The sequence below is a fragment of the Rutidosis leptorrhynchoides genome, chromosome 9 (assembly GCF_046630445.1).
Source record: "Rutidosis leptorrhynchoides isolate AG116_Rl617_1_P2 chromosome 9, CSIRO_AGI_Rlap_v1, whole genome shotgun sequence".
NCBI classification, from domain to species: domain Eukaryota; kingdom Viridiplantae; phylum Streptophyta; class Magnoliopsida; order Asterales; family Asteraceae; genus Rutidosis; species Rutidosis leptorrhynchoides.
The window spans coordinates 84,841,135-84,864,317 of record NC_092341.1 but is presented as its reverse complement, the minus strand read 5'-3'; positions in this window follow the sequence as shown (position 1 = coordinate 84,864,317).

Genomic DNA, 23,183 nt, shown 5'->3' with positions numbered 1-23,183 from the left:
AATTCGTCGAATCTGTCTTTTGTCTTCACCTTTTATTATTTAAACGAATATCACTTGTAAATAGAACAATTGCAACTAAAAGCTTGTCTTTCTTGAGGAATAATGCTATGAAATATATGTTCGTTTTTAGCATTATCAAATATTCCCACACTTGAGCGTTGCTTGTCCTCAAGCAATATTGTCTTGAAATACAAGAATCACTTCTTTATTCTTCACACTTTGTACGTCAGTGATTTCTATACGGTGGTATAAACAATGGTAGTAACGATATGGTTTACAGTCCCACATGACTATAAAAATTTAGATCCATTAAGGAAATTGGATCTTTATGAAAACATTTGATCTTTTGAAATCTAGTTTTTACCCTAGATAAGTTTTTCGGAATAACCCTTTACCGGTGTTTGCAAAATATTTTTGTGGGTTTGGTGGGTTTCAGATTTGAAAATTTTAGCTCAAACTTGCGGTTTTGTGTCACCCACTTGCTAACCTTGTATTTGGAAAGCAACACGTCCAGTTTACTTGTCCCGTATATTACCTTTCGGTACACTACCGTCCGGTTGTAAAGGAAAGCGTTGAACAAGCAACTGTTAAGGCAATGTCCCGTGACATGCTGTTGATTATGGTCTATAACGTGTCGGACGCAATTACTATCCTTGGTAGGAGCAATAGTAAAGCTCACCCTTATAATTTTTCGGTATGGCACAAGGTCCTGTCTTTGACCACTATGCAACCACCGTTCTTACTGTTGACACCCGATTTAGTTCAGGTGACCTAATGAATTCCAGGTGAATTCCTAGGATTTTACGTTCAATGGTAATGAACGCATTAAAAATAGGGTTTTCAGAAAACAAATCGGTTTATAATTTTGATCAAAATATTTTCTCGTTCAAGCTCGAGTTTAGATATCATTGAATTCCATGAGTTTGAATTCTCAATCTTTAAGGTCAATCTCTAGGATTGAGTGATATCAGTCTTAAAAGCTGATTTTTAATCTTTAAGGAGATTATCCTTTCTGGGGATCTGATTCATTAGTCTTATCAAGCTAATTTGCACGGTGCCCCCCCCATTGTACGAGATAAATCCTTTTCATGGTTAGGATAAATCTGACCACTTGGCGACCCTGTTTAATGCTGAGGTCCGTGGATTTCCTGCTGATTTTAGTGATGACTTTTCTAGATTTTTCGTGAACCTACAGCTGGTCTGGACGACAACTTCATGACCTAAATCAAGAAGCGCGTGTCTTTTTCGGAAGACTTTACTTCCTTTTAATGATGGAATTGATTCATCGTGTAGATCCATCTCTTCTTTTCTTTCATTTAGTTTAGTCCAAAGCAAAAGTATTTTCAGTTATTTGTTACAGATATATGTGACATATGTTTAAGATAACTTGGTAAATTTTCCCACACTTGGCTTTTATTTTCCTTTTTATCGTCCTCTATTCCATTTTAAATGAATTTTAACATTTTAGTTTGTTTCTCAATTTATGTCCTTTCCGAGGTAACAATAATTTCGGTGTTAAAACCTAGTTTTATCGTTCATAAATATGTATAACATGATTTTGAGTTCATTTAATTGAAAATTTTTTTTTTTAAAAATTTTACTAGAATTGGGTAGTTAGTATATAAGACTAGGGCTGTTCTTTATTATCAGAGAGCACTAGATTCTAATACAACTACTGCTTTACTAGTTTTTTTAATGGTAACCAAGTGTTTAAGATAAAAATTTTAAAATTCCGAAAGAATTTAACCCCTTCCCACACTTAAGATCTTGCAATGCCCTCATTTGCAAGAAATCAGTAACAATTTAAATTATTGAGGGTGATTAGTGTGAAAATGATTAAATTTTACCAAAGTTTCCAAATATATTGGCGTTTGTTTGCTGAATGATAAATGGTGCACATCATTTGTTCATTCCGTCTTGTTGTTATTTCACATATATTTTGCATCTTGTCGTCAAAATTAGTTGCTTTTGCTGAACTTAATGCCAGTCTTTGAAAATGCGTTGTTTTACCCTGTTGTGTACATAAGATAAACTGCAAACATATATACATATTTTTGAAGTTTGGTATATTACCCCACATTCAAAAATTATTAAAATCTAAGAATAAAAGTTAGATAATTATAAAAATGATTACAATATTAACAAAAGTATTAAACGTATCAATAATTACAAATTACAAAAAAAAATAATAAGTAAACTAAGGATGATATTGGTACCAATAGGGGTTCCAGGCATAACCATAAGTGCTATAGAATGCTTCGGCAGGGTCATACGTAGGATACGGTGGCTGCATCTCTATAGACCAAGGAGGGAAGATGGGTTTCGGTGTAGGAATATAGTTTCTACCTATATGTTGGCAATGAGCTATGATCTGGTTCTGATGAACTTGCCAATCTTCAAATGCTCTCTGTCTAGCATTTTCGTATTCCTGAGAAGCTATAAACCTATGCATTTCTTGCATATCATTCCCCCCTCCTACATTACCTTGCTGCTGGTTTCTCTCCACCTGTGGATGTCTACCATGGTATCGTACTGCGGCGTTATTTCGCCTCTTCAAAACTTTCGCACCATGGTATACATTTAAACCTATAGTATCGCGGGGTTCCGGCTCTTCTAGTAATAATCCCCCCCGACTTATATCCACACCGAGATATTCACCAATCAAAGTAATAAAAATACCACCTCCTATTATGCTATGTGGTCGCATCCCCCGAACCATAGCTGATAAATAATAACCCACACAATATGGTATACTTACAGCGCTTTGTGGGTCTCGAATACACATATGGTAAAACAAATCCTGTTCATTTACTTTTTCTTTGTTCTTACCCCTTTGTGTAATCGAATTAGCTAAAAACCTATGTATCACTCTTAATTCGGCTCTATCTATATCCAAATAAGAGTAATTTCCCCCTTTGAAACGGTGATGGCTTGTCATTTAACTCCACACACCGTGTGTATCAAAATTTTCATCTATCTTTCTACCGTTTAGTATCAATCCTCTACAATCGGCAGACGCTAACTCCTCAGGCGTATATATACGTAAAGCCTGAGCCATGTCCAATAAAGACATGTGGCGCATCGAACTGCCTAACAAAAATCTAATAAAAGAACGATCGGTTAAACTAGCTACCCGATCATTCAACTCTATACTACATAACAATTCTTCACACCATACTTTATATACAGGTCTACGTATGGTGAATAAATGTACCCAGTCATTAAAAGAAGAATTACCATACCTCTGTACAAGTAATTCCCTAATTGGCCCGGCCAATTCTACAGCTTCTAAGGGTCCCCATTCTATGACCCTCGGTACCTCAACAACCTTAGAATGAAGAGTATGCAAACCCCGTTGATATTTTGGATAATCTATCCAAAGTCTGTCAAATCTCAGGTTCGGGTGCAACTCTTCCAAGTGCATATCAGAAAAGGTCATGACTGGATGAGGTATATCCTGCTTGTAGTAGTTATCCACCTCCTGTTGTTCCAAATTCTCAGCAGGAGCATTGCGGGCTTGGGATGAAGATTCACCCCTTTCATTCTGCAAAACACATCAAACACAATTTTTGTGCATCCAAATATGCATTAGTGTCAGCAAAATCATCAATCAAAATAATTACAATGACATTATCAATTTATATCAAACTTAAGCTCATTTTCACATTTTTATCAAATCTACACTTTTTCATATAAGCATATACGAAAATGTTCGCCAAGTTCATAAGCATTCAACTCAAATAACATGTCAAAATAATCATTACTAGCAATCAAACAAGTCTCAAATGGCATTATCTTTCAAAAATCAAGTTCATGAATTTTAGACTTGAAAAAGTCCACTTTAATTCTCAAAATCATGTTTAGGCTCAAAGTTTGGATCATTTAACTACCTAGACATGTTACACTACTCAATTTAGCAACAATTCATGACAAAAATCGGCCATAACCTGTTTATATCAAAAAGCCCCAAATTGCTCAAGAACACAAACCCTAGATTATTCAAAATTTGAAGTTTAAGGCTTCTAATCATGTTAAACAGCATCAATCTAGGTTATACAAGCATAATACATAAACAATTTAAGTCTAATTACACTAAAAAGCATCAAAATCAAATTGGGGAAAAATTTGCTCAAGAACACCAAATTTCGGATTAAATGGTGTTTAGGTGTAGAAATTTACCGTTTTTCTTGAGTAATTCTTAGATAGCATCCTTCTCAACATGATTTTAGCAAAAGATTTGGTGATTAACGGTTAAAAATTGGGATTTTGGGGTGTATTTTTCGGGTTTTTGGGGTTTTTGTTCGCTGTTCTTCGCAGTGTTTTTGGGTGGGGGAGTGAACTGCTCTGTTTTTTACGTTTTATTTTTTTTCTGGGAATTGGTCCCTCCGCGAGTCGCGGTGAAATACCCTTTAAACTCCGCGACTCGCGGAGTTTTTTATTTTTATTTTTTATTTTTTTTTTTATAATCATTAACTTTTGAAACAATTAAGTACTTAATTTTAAAATTTTGTTTCCCTTGTTATTTACGACGAGGTCGTTTCGGATCGATGTCTTAGTCCGTCCTTCGACAAAATTTTAAAATTTGTCTTTTTGTAGCGATTGTTTTAAAAGCTAAGATTTTTGGGTTTTTTCAATGTTTTTGGCATACTCTAATTCAATAAGATTAAAAATAATGATAATAAAAGTTCTCGTCCCTCCCTTGGGTAAAGCAATTTCGGTTCAAAGACCTAGTCTTCAACTTACGACGAATTTAAAAATCATATTCTTAACTTAATGAGATAAAGTAAATTTTTGTTTTTAAATTCACACAACTTAAATATAAAATTCAAAATTATTATTAAAAATTCACACCAAACTTAAAATTTGAAATGCATAAAATTAAAAATTAATATTTTAAAAATTAAAAATTTACACCAAACTTAATTTAAAAATTTATAAATTCATACTAAACTTATATTAATTTTTCAAATATTTACAATTTTAAATATATTGTTTTTACAAAGTTTACAATATTAATTTAAGATTTAAATATTAAGATTAAAAACATGGTAAAAATAAAATTAAAAATCTTTTTGTCTTTTTATCCCACTTTAATCAATCAAATATTATCAAAAATATGCGCCCCTCTTTTTTGGTAAAGTAATTTCGGTTCCAAGACCTAATTTAACTCATGACGAATTTTTGAAATATTTTAGGTTGATTGTTTAAAGATATTTATACCTTAAGAATAAACGTTAAATTTCGCAGTGATGTAATAAATTTTTGAATGATATCAATAATTTCGGTCGCCAAACCTAATTTTATTCAATACCAATTTAATACTTTTTAGCGAACAAATTAGCGTTTATTATCAAAAGGTTAAAAATAAAAATAAAAACTGTACAGACATACCTGTGAAATAGATTTCTTAGTTATATGATCTATCCCATTCATAAGATAGTCAGTTTAATTGGTTTTCCATGGCTACATAGGCGTAACCTCGAGCATTCAGTGTCTTTTCTTCTAAACATATGAACGGTCCGTCTCTGCATAAAGTAACAAATTCGGTATTTGAATAGGTTTGATTATTTGAACATTTACCTCCATGTGACCATTTTCCGCATTTGTGACATCGTTCTAGGTGTCGTGCTCTTCTTTTCGCTGTGGATTTTGATTTTCCTTTACCAAATTGTAACTTATTATCTTCGCATCTGGATTCTTTTCTAACTCCGTCCATTCTTTCTCTGATTACTGATACTATTTCACTCGGGAGTATATCATTATTTCTTTTAGTGATCAAAGCGTGTAGCATTAGACCATGGTTTAGTTCACAGGCAGTCTTCATTTTGTAAAAACCTAAAAAAAATAAAAATTCAGAATGGGGGGAGAAGACTAGTTCTTTAGGGTCTGCTAGGGAAAGACCATTCGGGTTCCATTTTCGAGAACTACACGAAAACAGACAATCTAACTCTAACAGAAATACATATTATCCTTTAAAGACTTGATTCTCCCCACACTTAGTTAGCTGTGGTGTCGAAATTGTGATTAACTTCGTTGTCGACTTCCATCGGACCATGTATGTAATGTTTAACTCTGTGACCATTAACTTTAAATTCCATCCCATTTGAATTTATTAATTCTATCGTTCCGTATGGGAAAACTCTTTTGACTATGAATGGTCCAGACCATCTTGATTTAAATTTTCCAGGAAATAGCTTGAATCGTGAATTGAAAAGAAGAACTCTGTCTCCTTCTTTAAATTCTTTTGAACTTCTGATTCTTTTATCATGCCATTTCTTCGTTCTTTCTTTATAGATTAACGAATTTTCGTATGCTTCATGTCTTAATTCTTCTAATTCATTTAGTTGACTTAATCGTAGACGTCCGGCTTCATGTAAATCAAGATTACATGTTTTCAAAGCCCAAAATGCTTTGTGTTCAATTTCTACTGGAAGATGACATGCTTTTCCATAAACAAGTCTAAAAGGTGTGGTTCCAATTGGAGCTTTGTAGGCTGTTCTAAAAGCCCAGAGTGCATCCTCCAATTTAATGGACCATTCCTTCGGATTTGATCCTACGGTTTTCTCTAGAATACGTTTTAAAGCTCGGTTGGTATTTTCAACTTGTCCACTTGTTTGTGGATGATATGCGGTGGAGATTTTATGAGTTACTCCATATCTTTTAAGAACTTTCTCAAGTTGATTATTACAGAAATGAGTACCCCGATCACTTATTAAAGCTTTCGGTGTTCCAAACCTTGCAAAAAGACGTTTTAAAAAGTTGACTACAACTCGTGCATCGTTAGTTGGGAGAGCTTGTGCTTCCGCCCATTTAGATACATAATCAATGGCTACGAGTATATATAGATTATTATGAGATTTTGGAAATGGACCCATAAAGTCAATACCCCAAATGTCAAATACTTCACATACTTGGATGACATTTTGTGGCATTTCATCACGTTGACTTATTTTTCCGGCCCTTTGACATGCATCACAAGATTTGCAAAGAAGGTGTGAGTCTTTGTAAATTGTAGGCCAATAGAATCCAGCTTCATAAACTTTTCTTGCTGTTAGTTGAGGCCCATAATGCCCTCCTGTTGGTCCTGTGTGACAATGGTTTAAAATTTTACTAGCTTCATCTCCAAATACACATCGGCGTATTATTCCATCGGGACAACTTTTAAACAGATGTGGATCTTCCCAGAAATAGTGTTTTATATCACTGAAGAATTTCTTTCGTCTTTGGTACGATAATCCTTTTTCAAGGAATCCACAAACTAAGTAGTTTGCATAGTCTGCAAACCATGGGATTTCTTTATAATCTATCTTCAATAGATATTCATCAGGAAAGTTGTCTTGTATGGCCGATTCATTCAGAACTTCTAATTCGGGATTTTCAAGACGAGAAAGATGATCAGCGGCGAGATTTTCTGCTCCTCTTTTATCTCGGATTTCAATATCAAACTCTTGTAAGAGTAAGATCCAACGGATTAATCTTGGTTTAGCATCTTGTTTTGAAAATAGGTATCTAAGAGCAGAATGGTCGGTATAGACCACCGTTTTTGCTAGAACGAGATATGATCGAAATTTGTCAAAAGCAAAGACAATAGCAAGGAGTTCTTTTTCAGTAGTTGTATAGTTCGTTTGTGCTCCTTGTAATGTCTTACTAGCATAATATATAGGTTGAAATCGTTTTTCAATCCTTTGTCCTAAAACGGCTCCCATTGCAAAATCACTTGCATCGCACATTAGTTCAAATGGTAGATTCCAATTTGGTGTTATCATGATCGGTGCATTAGTGAGTTTTTCTTTAAGAATATTAAAAGATTTGATACATTCATCTGAAAAGATGAATGGCGCATCCTTTTCTAGGAGTTTATTCATAGGAGTGGCAATTTTAGAAAAATCTTTTATGAAACGTCGGTAAAAACCGGCATGCCCTAGAAAACTCCTAACTCCTCTAACATTGGTGGGATGTGGAAGTTTAGCAATTACATCTACTTTAGCTCTATCCACTTCAATTCCTTCTTTTGAAATTTTATGTCCAAGAACGATGCCTTCTTTAACCATGAAATGGCATTTCTCCCAATTAAGTACTAGATTTGATTTTTCGCATCTAATTAGCATTCGTTCCAGATTAACTAGACATGATTTAAATGTATCACTGAAGACTGAAAAGTCATCCATGAAAACTTCCATGCATTCTTCTATCATGTCATGAAAAATCGCCATCATACACCTTTGAAAGGTTGCAGGGGCGTTACAAAGTCCAAATGGCATGCGTTTGTAAGCAAAAGTACCATAAGGGCACGTGAATGTGGTTTTCTCTTGATCTTCAGGTGCTATTGGAATTTGAAAATATCCGAAAAATCCATCTAGAAAACAATAGTAACTATTTCCGGCTAATCTTTCCAACATTTGATCTATGAAAGGTAAGGGAAAGTGATCTTTTCTGGTGGCGTCATTTAATTTTCTATAATCAATACATACACGCCATCCTGTTACAGTCCTAGTAGGAATAAGCTCATTTTTCTCATTTGTAATGACAGTCATGCCACCCTTCTTAGGCACGCATTGAACTGGGCTTACCCATGGACTATCAGAGATTGGATAAATTAAACCTGCATCTAGCAGTTTAATAATCTCTTTCTTAACTACATCTTGCATATTAGGATTTAGTCTTCGTTGGCGTTGCACATACGTTTTATGACCTTCTTCCATAAGGATTTTATGTGTGCAATACGAAGGACTTATTCCTTTAATATCATGAATCTTCCATGCAATGGCTGGTTTATGAGCTTTCAACACAGAAATGAGTTGTGATTTCTCATTTTCAGTAAGAGAAGACGATATTATTACAGGTAATTCAGATTCACCATGTAAATAAGCGTATTCCAAATGGTTTGGAAGTGGCTTTAACTCTAATTTCGGAGGTTCTTCTATCGATGATTTATATCGATATCTGTCTTCTTCTTTTAGCATTTGAATTTCTTCTGTTGTTGGTTCATATCCATTAGCTATAAGTGTAGCTAACATTTCAGCTTCATCAATTGGTTCATTACCTTCTCCTAAAGAACATTCTCCTGTTCCTTGTAATTCTAGAAATTCTTCTAATAATTCTGCATGTGCATCTATAGTTTGAATATAATAACATGTATCATCTGCAGATTGTGGTTGTTGCATTGCTCTATCAACTGAAAAGGTAACACTCTCATCCTCTATACTTAGGGTCAGTTTCTTACCGAACACGTCTATCATTGCTTTAGCCGTGTTTAAGAATGGTCTTCCTAATATGAGAGGAACTTGAGAATCTTCTTCCATGTCCAAAACAACAAAATCTACTGGAAATACTAAAGTACCAACTTTAACTAGCATGTTCTCCATTATCCCTCTAGGATATTTTATTGATCTATCGGCTAGTTGTATGCTTATTCTGGTTGGTTTCAATTCTCCAAGGTCTAGTTTAGTGTATAGTGAATACGGCATTAGATTTATACTAGCACCTAAGTCTGCCAATGCTTCTATTGGACTAAGACTACCCAGAAAACATGGAATTGTGAAACTTCCTGGATCAGATAATTTTTCTGGTATCTTATTCAACAGCACTGCTGAACAATTAGCATTCATAGTAACAGCCGAGAGTTCTTCCATTTTCTTTCTATTTGAGATTAGATCTTTCAAGAATTTAGCATATCTTGGCATTCCTGAAATCACATCAATGAAAGGAAGATTTACATTTATCTGTTTAAACATATCCAAGAATTTGGATTGCTCGGCTTCAAGTTTTTCTTTCTTCATTTTACTCGGGTAAGGAAGTGGTGGTTGGTATGGTTTAACATAAGGTTTATCCTTAACTGTGTTATCTTCATTATCCTTTTCAACTACCGGTTCTTTTTCCTTATCTTGATCAGGTTGTGGTTCTTGTGGAGTAGGAATAGTTTCATCAGAAGTTACAGGTATTTCAGGTGGTTTAAGTGTTGTACCACTTCTTGTGGTAATAGCTTTAGCTGTTTCATTCCGGAGGTTAGCATTTGTATCACTAGGTAGACTTCCCGGTTTTCTTTCACCTATTAATCTTGCTAGGTTACTTACTTCTTGTTCCAGATTTTGAATAGAAGCTTGTTGATTTCTAAATGCTTGAGCATTTTGTTCATTGGTTTGTTTTTGAGATGTGAAAAACTGCGTTTGAGTTTCAACTAGCTTCGTCATCATATCTTCTAAATTCGGCTTTTTATCATCGGTTTGTGAAAGGATCCGAAACTAATCATCCGGACGTTGTCCATATTGATTACAAACGAATTACAATAGTTGATAACATTGCGAGGTACTTGCCCTCTATATGATACATCTTACAAACGTTGCATTTATTCTTAAAAGGCAATCTATAATTACATCCAGAATTGACATAATCGCCTGACATTTCATAATATTCAAATGACATAAACCGCCATTTACTTAATAATAGTCTCTATGAACTTCAATGACTCGAATGCAACGCCTTATGATATAAGTCCTTAATAGCCTCAAGTAGTATCCTTAGTACGAGCTAATGCACAGCGGAAGACTTAATTCATACCTGAGAATAACATGCTTTAAAATGTCAACATAAAGTTGGTGAGATATAGGTTTAATGCCGGCAGCGATATATATATATATATAGACCACAAGATTTCATATATAAACATTTTCATAAAAATATTCTAAGTGGTTGAGCACTTGGTAACCATACTTAACATTCAATCACGTCGCATATTCCCTTTAATATGAAATCTTACTACACCGTACCAAGTGTAGTCACAAAACGAAGTACTGTGCAACCGTTGAATACTGGTCGTCCAGTCCGGTTGGGGTTGTCAGGCCCGATAGATCTATCAACAGGATTCGCGTTTACAATACCGCTGTAAATATTAGTTACCAAGCTACAGGGAAGTATGCCAGTGGTACAAATCAACGTAGAATATATTTTTCAGTTACTTGTGTCCATAACGTAAATCATTTATAAAAACAGCGCATGTATTCTCAGCCCAAAAATATTTAGAGTTTAAAAGGGACTATATACTCACTTTCGTCTTGAAGATATATATATTTTGACTTGGTCTCCGGTTGATATCACGAACCTATCCATATATAATATATCAATACCTTTTCTTTTTAAACAAACGTCACATATATATACTTGTTATACTTTTAATACTTTTAATAATTCCTTAGTCCGTAGTTAGCAGTTCGATGTTAGTAATTCAATTTTAATGGTTCATTTTTAGATGTTTAATAAACCCCCAACGAAATAATAAAACCCCCATCGTATATTTATTGGTCGAGATTAATCTTGACCCACGGTACCGGTGTTGTCAAATGACGTGTTGCGTACATAAAGTACCGGTGTTGTCAAATGACGTGTTGCGTACAATCATGGGATCTTATGATTAATCTTCTCGTGTTGTTTACGGGTAATCCTGAACCATATAAAATTGAATTATAAGTACATATATATAAAATATCATGTTATCTTAAAAAGATGTGATTTATTTAATTTTTCCCAATTATTTTCGTGGCTAAACTAATCTTGGATATCCGATTTTGTTTCGGTCATAGTTTCTTCGTTACAACTCCGTTTTCGTTGATTCAACTTGCCATCTCCTTGGATCGAGTCCCTCTTTAAGACCATGAACTGTAAATACCTTAGTTTGTATTCAAAATCACATGGCATAGGTGAAACTTTAGTGAAACTTATGAAGTTAAACATTTTTGTTACAAAAAATATCATTTAATGACCATTTTTCTAAAAATACTTATACTTTGAATTAAATCATGAAATTTTTATGTGTTAACATATTTATAGTAAAAATCATTTTTCCAGAGAATAAACTTCCAATTCAAAGTTTAAGATGGTTTTTAATTATCCAACCCAAAACAGCCCCCGGTTGCACTCCGACGTCGTAAAAACAGTTTTTAAGGTGTTCTTTGAAAAACCAAGTTATACCTTGTTAAATTAGCATATACTTAAGTTATATTACAGGTCTTGAAGTATTTTAAAAGTTAAGTTAGAAGGATCTATTTAGTTTGCAAACAAGTTTGAAAACTTTCAAACTATGTTCTTGTTGTTAAAATTGTATACCACAAAATATGATAGCTATATATATATGAATCGAATAAAGTTATGAACATAGTTACTACCTCAAGTTCCTTGGACAAGGTTGCTGTAAAAGAGGAGTAAAAAGCTAGAACCAAAAGGGTGATGGAATTGGATGAAAGATTGGAAGTAAGTTTGTGTTCTTGGAAGGATTTCTTGAAGTGTTTTTGTAAGGTTTTCTTATGAGGTTTAAGTGTTGTTTTTGAAGCTAAATGATGGGGAAAATGCTTAGAGATGATCAAGTATGAAGTTAAGAGTATTTTGAGAGAGAAATGGAAGTGTAAGTATGAGAAAATGGGGTGAAGAAATGGTGTGCATGCATAAAAACGTTTTTAGGTTATAAAGGAAAAAAAAAATACCTAACTTTGTTTTCTTGCTAAATAATTCATGCTACTTGACAAATGGTTGGTTCCACATGTTTCTTAATCATTTAAGGCTGCTAAGGAGCAGATTTTTATTGGTATATACCAATAGTAAATACATCTAGAAGCTGCGTATGATACGGGTACATATACCCTAGGTATACGTATAGAAATCTTTGAGAAAACGGAACGAGGATTCAAATATAGCTATCTTTTGTAAATATACTTATATTGTTTTATGTATTTAAGTCTTTAAAAGTGATTAAATACATTACTTATACGATATATGTATAAACATTATAGGTCATAAGTATTTAAGTCAAATAACGTTACGTATGGTTATCGTTTTGAAAACTTAAGTTAGTAGTTTCAAAATATACTTATAACTTATTGTTATTAATACAAAATGAGATATTAAAACATTCTTAGATCATGTTAAATATGTATATATACATATATATACACAAACGTATAATTATCATATATTGTATAGTTCGTGATATCATCGGTCAAACTAGACGGTCAAACGTTGTGTAAAACTCTTTTCGAAAACATAAGTCTCAACAATTTGGATTACTTATCATGTTGGTAAGGTTTAATTTATGTAAATATTAATCTTATAAGTATAGAACGATCGAAAAAGTGTGGGTCAACTTTAGGGTTTTTGCTTATCGTGTCGGAACCATATAGAGATTAGAGTTTAAATTTGGTCGGAAATTTCCGGGTCGTTACAGTACCCACCCGTTAAAGAAATTTCGTCCTCGAAATTTGGTAGAGGTTGTCATAAATAACAATAGGAATGTTTTCATGACGAATATGAGGTAATAATGAAATTTTATCATTATTGAAAGATTTAGATAAAACGATTCGGTTATGTGAGACGCACGAGCGAAGCTATCACAAAAGAGTGAAATGAGTAAATATAGAATTGTTGTAACCGATGACGTGATTAGGATTGATTTCCGGAATTTATGGAAAATCTTACGTAATAAGATTTGGTTCTTTGGCGATCAAGATCTTCTTTGATTTAGTGCGGCGATCTGTTTCGATTTCTTTGTCGAATATTTTGCTATAAATCCATTTCCTTCTCTTCCTTATTTCCACAACTCACATCTTCTATCCTTTCTCCTTCAACTCATACCTTAAAGTATTCTTTTAAATGCTCCATCCCGTTCTAATTCTTGTTATACTTCTAACTTTCATATCTTTCATTCTTCTCTTTCATTTATCGCCAGAAGAATCTATTTACTTCTATCCTTTCCTCGGAATTATAATATTTTTAATTCTCCCGTGTCTTTACGTTGCAATACGTATTGATATACACGGTTTGTAAATCCTGGGTGATTTTCGGCCTTTGTATTCTTCATTATTTTTCAAAGCTTCATACTTTCGTTTTCTCTTCCTGACTTCGAGTCAAGCGAGTAATGGTCCGGAATTTGTAGATATGAGATTCGAAATGAGTATAGCTAATGCTCTAAGAAAGAAATGGTAATAGGACAAATTTTGATTTGTCAAATTACCAGAATACCCCGGAAAAGATAGAACTGTCAGGATGACATGTTCCTATTATGTTTGAGAATTGGATAGAATGTAAGAGCCGTGTAACATGGCACATGATGATGGTACTGTGAATCATCACATTTCATTAGAAACTTAACATGACTTACTGTAATATAATGAAGTTGATCAAGTTTCATTATATTATACTAATTCATGCATCAGTTCCCAACACTGCTTCAGAACATTCCTATTTTAAACTTGAAGGTTTTAGAACTTAGAAACTAACACAGTTTCTTTTATGTTGTAACGCAGATATTACGGAGAGATAAATATTCTCAGATAAGAATAGTTGTGAAAATATTTCCAGAAATATGGAGAATATGTATAACGGAAGATATGAAGATATCTTATAATATCTAGGATAAGATGATGATGAAGAATATCATCGGGAAAGGTTTAGGATAAGGGGTAGGGTTTTTACTAATGGTTTCAGTAGGCACTGAATCGTTTGAATCCTTTGAAAGCAGATTCAGTTCTTGTGATTTATCTACATCCTCCTTCATACTTTGCTCAATCCGTTTTCCAGTTCCAACTCTCCTCTTTTTCTAAGCTTTACCAACACAATGTACTTCATCATTAAACTTTTGACTGTTAAAGTCGTTTACAGTTTTTGCTGCTTCTTCAGCATTTCAAGAACTACTTCATAGTCCAGGATTTTTTTTCAGAACTTCACATTCGAAATATGTAATTCTTAGGGATAGTCGTTCTCGGTATAACTGGGAGAATTTCTACGAGATTTTCAAAATACTGATTGCGGATCTCGCCAAAGAGATAACGAGTTGCTGGTACGTCTGCTGATGATGTTGTGAAAAAGGTTCTCCGGTAACAATGGCGAAAGGACAAAGTATAAATATCGAGATTATAATAGGAGTAGTCTCACTGAGAAGTCGAAGTGGAGCTGTGACAAAATTAGCTTCTTGAAAAGGAATCGTATGATTGTTTTTAATAATGAATGATAAGGAATTCGACGCGGATACGTTTTAACTATAACTTCGGTTTCGAAAATTTTTCAGGTGCATCGCTGTATGCATAAATCTTTCTTCCGTAAACGAGGTGCGGCTGGTTCAACTTCTCGATCGAGGTGTTTTCAAGAATCATGAAAAGATTTGAATGAGGATTATAATTGTTGAAGTACAAATGAGGTTTAGGATGAAATCAAGTGGCAAACTTGAAGAATTATTTAGTTTCATATGTTATAATCAATATTTTAATTTAATTCATTTTAATTGTCCAAAGTTAGCAGTCCAATAGTCCGATGGTTCAATGATTCATATATAATTTAATATATAATATTCGAATTAAATAATACGTATCGTGACCCGTATACCGGTCTCGGTGTCGATCACAACTCAAAGTATATATATATTTTGAAATCAACTCTGACCCTGTATAGCCAACTCCCGCCTTCACATATAGAGTGTCTACGGTTGTTCCGAAATATATATATAGATGGGTCGATATGATAAGTCGAAACCTTGCATACGTGTCCCGTTATTTAAAGTGCGTAAAAGTAAATAACAGAAATTAAATGATGATAAATAAAATTGCGAGAATGTAAATTGCGATAAATTAAATGTTAATCAGTTAACTGGGAACAGTTAGCCGGAACAGTTAGCGTGAAATCCTATCACAATTTCAATTAATTAATTCGTTTGTTTCTAACACTTTTTATTTTTGTCCAATGTTTTCTTCATTATGCCACTTGTTGGATTCTGATAGATCAAAATCCAAATATAAAATTTGAATAGAAATGGTTATTCTGTGGTGAACGGATACGTATATCGGTAGTTGTAAGTAGGATAGTAAATGACCGTTGAATCAGATTTAGAGAATGTACAACGTAACTTATTAATGTGAATTCTAAATATTCCTCGGGTACTACCCACCCGTTAAAATATTTTCATCATTAACAGTTTGTACGAAAGAATTTTTAATTACAATCTTTATAAAAATATACTTGCATATATATTTTCTTCAGATGTAATCATAGATTCAATGAGTCAATGAAGTATTAAACTCATTTGATTTATCGTTAATACTAGATTACATAACTTCTAAAGCATTAGAGATTACATAATCGTCAGGTCGAACGAAGATAAATGAGGTAAAACGATACGTAAAGCGAAGATAATCGATGTAGAACGATATATAGAACGAAGATCATACTCGAAGTTCCGATGAGGTTTTTGAGGTATGTGATGTTGATATCCGAGATACAGTTTGTGATGTTGAGATTTTGGGGATGACAAAAGTACTGTCGGCGTTGTTGATAGTGATACAGATTATGCTGCTGGTGCTGCTGCTGGTGTTTGTAACCTTTGCACCGTATTTTCTAAAGCCACTACCCGAGCGCGAAGCTCGTTGACTTCTTCTATTATACCGGGATGATTGACAGTTGGAACGAGCGAATGAACAAGATTCGAAATATGGGATAGTATGTAATCATGACGAGATACTCTAGAAATGAGCGAGAAAATGGTGTTTCGAATAGGTTCGCCGGTAAGTGCTTCAGGTTCATCGTTAAGAGGACAATTTGGTGGATGGAATGGATCACCTTCTTCTTGTCTCCAGAGATTTAGTATATTACGAACCCATCCCCAATTCATCCAAAATAGATGATGGGAAATTGGTTGATCCATTCCGGTGACGCTGTTCTCGGAGCTCGAATGGAAATCCATATCGGCGTAGCTATCGAAGTCGGAGGAATTCGAACTGGATGAAGAATCCATCTTGTATAGTCGGAGAAATGAATTTTTGGTTTGGAATAGATTATAGGAGTTGGGTTTGGTACTCTTCAATACATAATTTACATATGTATATATAATATCAAAATCCCATGAATTACGGAGAATCTTTGAAATACGTCAGGCAATGTCTATAGTAACAGATACGCTAAGATATGAATTTTGTCTATACACTATCGATGCACTAAATGCAGTAAGACGTGTCTAGACTTAAGAATGATAAGCAGGCAGTTCCCTAAGGATGATAAGCAGATGATTTCCGACTAGGATTGATAAGCAAAACTTTTGACAGGCAGACACGGTCAAAGTCCAGACTCACTTAATGTATCCTAACAACTACTAGTTAGACACACTAATGCAAAGCCTGGTTCGCTAAGACCAACGCTCTGATACCAACTGAAAGGATCCGAAACTAATCATCCGGACGTTGTCCATATTGATTACAAACGAATTACAATAGTTGATAACATTGCGAGGTACTTGCCCTCTATATGATACATCTTACAAACGTTGCATTTATTCTTAAAAGGCAATCTATAATTACATCCAGAATTGACATAATCGCCTGACATTTCATAATATTCAAATGACATAAACCGCCATTTACTTAATAATAGTCTCTATGAACTTCAATGACTCGAATGCAACGCCTTATGATATAAGTCCTTAATAGCCTCAAGTAGTATCCTTAGTACGAGCTAATGCACAGCGGAAGACTTAATTCATACCTGAGAATAACATGCTTTAAAATGTCAACATAAAGTTGGTGAGATATAGGTTTAATGCCGGCAGCGATATATATATATATATAGACCACAAGATTTCATATATAAACATTTTCATAAAAATATTCTAAGTGGTTGAGCACTTGGTAACCATACTTAACATTCAATCACGTCGCATATTCCCTTTAATATGAAATCTTACTACACCGTACCAAGTGTAGTCACAAAACGAAGTACTGTGCAACCGTTGAATACTGGTCGTCCAGTCCGGTTGGGGTTGTCAGGCCCGATAGATCTATCAACAGGATTCGCGTTTACAATACCGCTGTAAATATTAGTTACCAAGCTACAGGGAAGTATGCCAGTGGTACAAATCAACGTAGAATATATTTTTCAGTTACTTGTGTCCATAACGTAAATCATTTATAAAAACAGCGCATGTATTCTCAGCCCAAAAATATTTAGAGTTTAAAAGGGACTATATACTCACTTTCGTCTTGAAGATATATATATTTTGACTTGGTCTCCGGTTGATATCACGAACCTATCCATATATAATATATCAATACCTTTTCTTTTTAAACAAACGTCACATATATATACTTGTTATACTTTTAATACTTTTAATAATTCCTTAGTCCGTAGTTAGCAGTTCGATGTTAGTAATTCAATTTTAATGGTTCATTTTTAGATGTTTAATAAACCCCCAACGAAATAATAAAACCCCCATCGTATATGTATTGGTCGAGATTAATCTTGACCCACGGTACCGGTGTTGTCAAATGACGTGTTGCGTACATAAAGTACCGGTGTTGTCAAATGACGTGTTGCGTACAATCATGGGATCTTATGATTAATCTTCTCGTGTTGTTTACGGGTAATCCTGAACCATATAAAATTGAATTATAAGTACATATATATAAAATATCATGTTATCTTAAAAAGATGTGATTTATTTAATTTTTCCCAATTATTTTCGTGGCTAAACTAGTCTTGGATATCCGATTTTGTTTCGGTCATAGTTTCTTCGTTACAACTCCGTTTTCGTTGATTCAACTTGCCATCTCCTTGGATCGAGTCCCTCTTTAAGACCATGAACTGTAAATACCTTAGTTTGTATTCAAAATCACATGGCATAGGTGAAACTTTAGTGAAACTTATGAAGTTAAACATTTTTGTTACAAAAAATATCATTTAATGACCATTTTTCTAAAAATACTTATACTTTGAATTAAATCATGAAATTTTTATGTGTTAACATATTTATAGTAAAAATCATTTTTCCAGAGAATAAACTTCCAATTCAAAGTTTAAGATGGTTTTTAATTATCCAACCCAAAACAGCCCCCGGTTGCACTTCGACGTCGTAAAAACAGTTTTTAAGGTGTTCTTTGAAAAACCAAGTTATACCTTGTTAAATTAGCATATACTTAAGTTATATTACAGGTCTTGAAGTATTTTAAAAGTTAAGTTAGAAGGATCTATTTAGTTTGCAAACAAGTTTGAAAACTTTCAAACTATGTTCTTGTTGTTAAAATTGTATACCACAAAATATGATAGCTATATATATATGAATCGAATAAAGTTATGAACATAGTTACTACCTCAAGTTCCTTGGACAAGGTTGCTGTAAAAGAGGAGTAAAAAGCTAGAACCAAAAGGGTGATGGAATTGGATGAAAGATTGGAAGTAAGTTTGTGTTCTTGGAAGGATTTCTTGAAGTGTTTTTGTAAGGTTTTCTTATGAGGTTTAAGTGTTGTTTTTGAAGCTAAATGATGGGGAAAATGCTTAGAGATGATCAAGTATGAAGTTAAGAGTATTTTGAGAGAGAAATGGAAGTGTAAGTATGAGAAAATGGGGTGAAGAAATGGTGTGCATGCATAAAAACGTTTTTAGGTTATAAAGGAAAAAAAAAATACCTAACTTTGTTTTCTTGCTAAATAATTCATGCTACTTGACAAATGGTTGGTTCCACATGTTTCTTAATCATTTAAGGCTGCTAAGGAGCAGATTTTTATTGGTATATACCAATAGTAAATACATCTAGAAGCTGCGTATGATACGGGTACATATACCCTAGGTATACGTATAGAAATCTTTGAGAAAACGGAACGAGGATTCAAATATAGCTATCTTTTGTAAATATACTTATATTGTTTTATGTATTTAAGTCTTTAAAAGTGATTAAATACATTACTTATACGATATATGTATAAACATTATAGGTCATAAGTATTTAAGTCAAATAACGTTACGTATGGTTATCGTTTTGAAAACTTAAGTTAGTAGTTTCAAAATATACTTATAACTTATTGTTATTAATACAAAATGAGATATTAAAACATTCTTAGATCATGTTAAATATGTATATATACATATATATACACAAACGTATAATTATCATATATTGTATAGTTCGTGATATCATCGGTCAAACTAGACGGTCAAACGTTGTGTAAAACTCTTTTCGAAAACATAAGTCTCAACAATTTGGATTACTTATCATGTTGGTAAGGTTTAATTTATGTAAATATTAATCTTATAAGTATAGAACGATCGAAAAAGTGTGGGTCAACTTTAGGGTTTTTGCTTATCGTGTCGGAACCATATAGAGATTAGAGTTTAAATTTGGTCGGAAATTTCCGGGTCGTTACAGTTTGTTGTGGTGGTTTGTTTTGAAAATTAGGTCTTTGCTGATTGTAAGTATTATTGGATACTTGTTGATTGCTAGGACCTTGTTGGTTGTTGTATGGAATATTTCGGTTATAATTCTGGTTTTGATTGTAAATCGGTCTTGGCGGTTGATAATTATTCTGATAATTATTTCCAGGCCTTTGGTTTATGTATGAAATATTCTCTCTTTGTTCCATTGTTAATTCAATACTGAGACAATCTTTTGTCAAATGTGGTCCTCCACACTGCTCACAACTAATTCGTATTGAGTGAATATCTTTAGTCATCTTTTCCATTCGTCTCTCCACAGCATCTATCTTTGCGGAAATGGAATCTAAGTCATGGCTAGAATCGGCTCTAGCTGCTTTAGATGATCTAATGATGTCTTTTTCTTGGTGCCACTCATGTGAGTGGGAAGCAGTGTTATCAATAATTTTGTAAGCATCAGTTTCGGTTTTCTTCATAATAGAACCACCAGCTGCTATATCTATGTCTTTCCTTGTAGTGATGTCGCATCCTTGGTAGAATATTTGTACTATTTGACAGGTGTCTAAACCATGTTGCGGACATCCTCTTAACAACTTTCCATATCTTGTCCACGCCTCATATAGAGTTTCATTTGGTTTCTGTGTGAACGTAACAATTTCTGCTTGAAGTCTTACGGCTTTAGATGCAGGAAAGAATTGTTTAAGAAATTTGTCAACTAAAACATCCCATGTATCAATCGCCCCTTCAGGTAACGATTCCAACCAATCTTTGGCTTCTCCCTTTAAAGTCCAGGGAAATAACATGAGATATATCTGTTCATCCTCCACTTCTCGGATTTTAAATAGTGTGCAGATCCTATTAAAGGTACGTAGATGTTCATTTGGATCTTCCTTCGGCGCACCACTAAATTGGCATTGATTAGTCACCATGTGTAGAATTTGTCCTTTGATTTCATAATCTGGCGCATTAATGTCTGGATGAGTAATTGCGTGACCTTGGCCAGTGCGTTTAGCTCTCATTCGGTCTTCCATACTTAAAGGTTCCAGATTCTCCATAATTGAATTTGTTGAATCGGTATCACTAGATGATTCTGATTTAATAGTTCGTTCCTCAACAATCTCTGTTTGAATGATTGGTGGCTCCGGAGGAAAGTTTAATGGTTCAGGATCTACGAACCGTTCCTGAATATTTTCCGGATTCTCAATTGTGAGGTCGGGTTCAAAAAATGGATTATCGGAAATTTGAACTGAAGTACTTGGTTGACTAGATGACGATTCTAAAGAAAAATCAACGGCGGTTATATTTGCTAAATGTCTTGATCTAGTTACAGGTGGTGAACGTACAAAAGGTGATGAACGTCTTGCTCGGTGCATTCACTGAATATCCTATTAGTTTTAAAAAGGAAAGAAAAATTATAATAAGTTATCCAATTAATAGACTTTTCTGATTTTGCCCACGTTTCGAATAGCCAAAAGATGCAGCAGAGGGGCAGGATTCGTTTGGTCTCAATATAATTGAGGACTGTTTGGCTCCAATAACCCGGTCCACGTACAAATCCAACTATTACTACGAACCAGAAAATTTTGATGTCTATTAATTTAACCACTTAAAATAAATTTTCGTAATTTTAAGAAATTTAGATAAGAAGTAGAAAAAATTCTAAGTCCTAAAAACTAGAATGGCGAGAAATAAGAGAGAAAAAGAGTTCGTCGCAAAAGGTCGAAAAAGAAAAAATGGTTGAAAAATAAAAGGTGACGGAAAAATAAAAGAAACTTATAAAAACTTAAAAATACTTAACTAACCTAACCTTATTACTACAACTAACTTAAAATTATAATCGCAAATTGAAATTACTAATTGGAATGACAATTGGTACATAGTAAAAGTCGTCTAAAAATATTAAAGCTTACAGGAAAAACTAAATTCCAAATGGAAATAACTTAAAAAGAAACTAAAACTTAAAATGGCGTCGCAAAATTCTAAAGCACCTAAATCTTAGTCTAAAGAAAAAGCACTTAAGGAATTCTACGGCAAAGCCTAAAAATCTAGGAGTAAAAATAACTATAGCAAAAACTAAGTTTAAAATTAAATATGAGCTAAAAATACAAAAGTTATGCTACAACGATTAAAAAGGGACAAAATATAAAAATATACAAAAAGTTGTAAAAAGTACAATTTTTATAAAAATATTATTTTTATATTATTTATTTAATAAAACTACTAATTTTATAATTTAATTAAACTTATTTAAACTAAAATATAAATTAAATAAAACTTAAATTAAAATAAAACTTAATTATAATATTAATTAGGGTTAATAATAATAATAATAATTAATAATCCGTAATAAATGCTGAATTAGGGCTTCTGTCCGTGTGTCAGGTACCCTCCGCGAGTCGCGGTATTTAATGCTTCAAACTCCGCGAGTCGCGGGGTTTCAAATTTCAGCTGACAGGTTTCAAATTCGACGCGTTTTTTCTTTATTTATTTATTTTTTTCTGTTTTTTTCTATAAATAAAAGATATTTAATAAAACTTATATTTTTATAAATTAAAATAAAAATAAAGAAACTTATAAAACTTAAATATTTAACAAAATCTTAAAAAATACTTATATTTTTGTTTTTCTTTTTATATTTTTGAATAATTAAAACGTATTTTTACAAAAACGAATTTTTAATAGAAGTAAGCTAAAAATCTTTTTTTTTTTATATTAGCATTGCGCTTCCGGCTTTTAAGATAATCCCCGGCAGCGGCACCAAAAATACTTGATGTTATGCGAGGTGTATATAAAATAATTATTAATTTTAGCAGGAAATACTATTAAATACGATACAATTTTACACAAGATATTTATTTATTTATAGAATGGATATACTTAAACCTTGCTACAACACTTATAGGCAGTGTACCTAATCGTACAGTAGTGTAGTTTTTAGTAAGTCCGGTTCGTTCCACAGGGAAATCTTTAAACAAAGCTCAACGCTATATTAGTTTACTTTTATTAAAAATACAAAT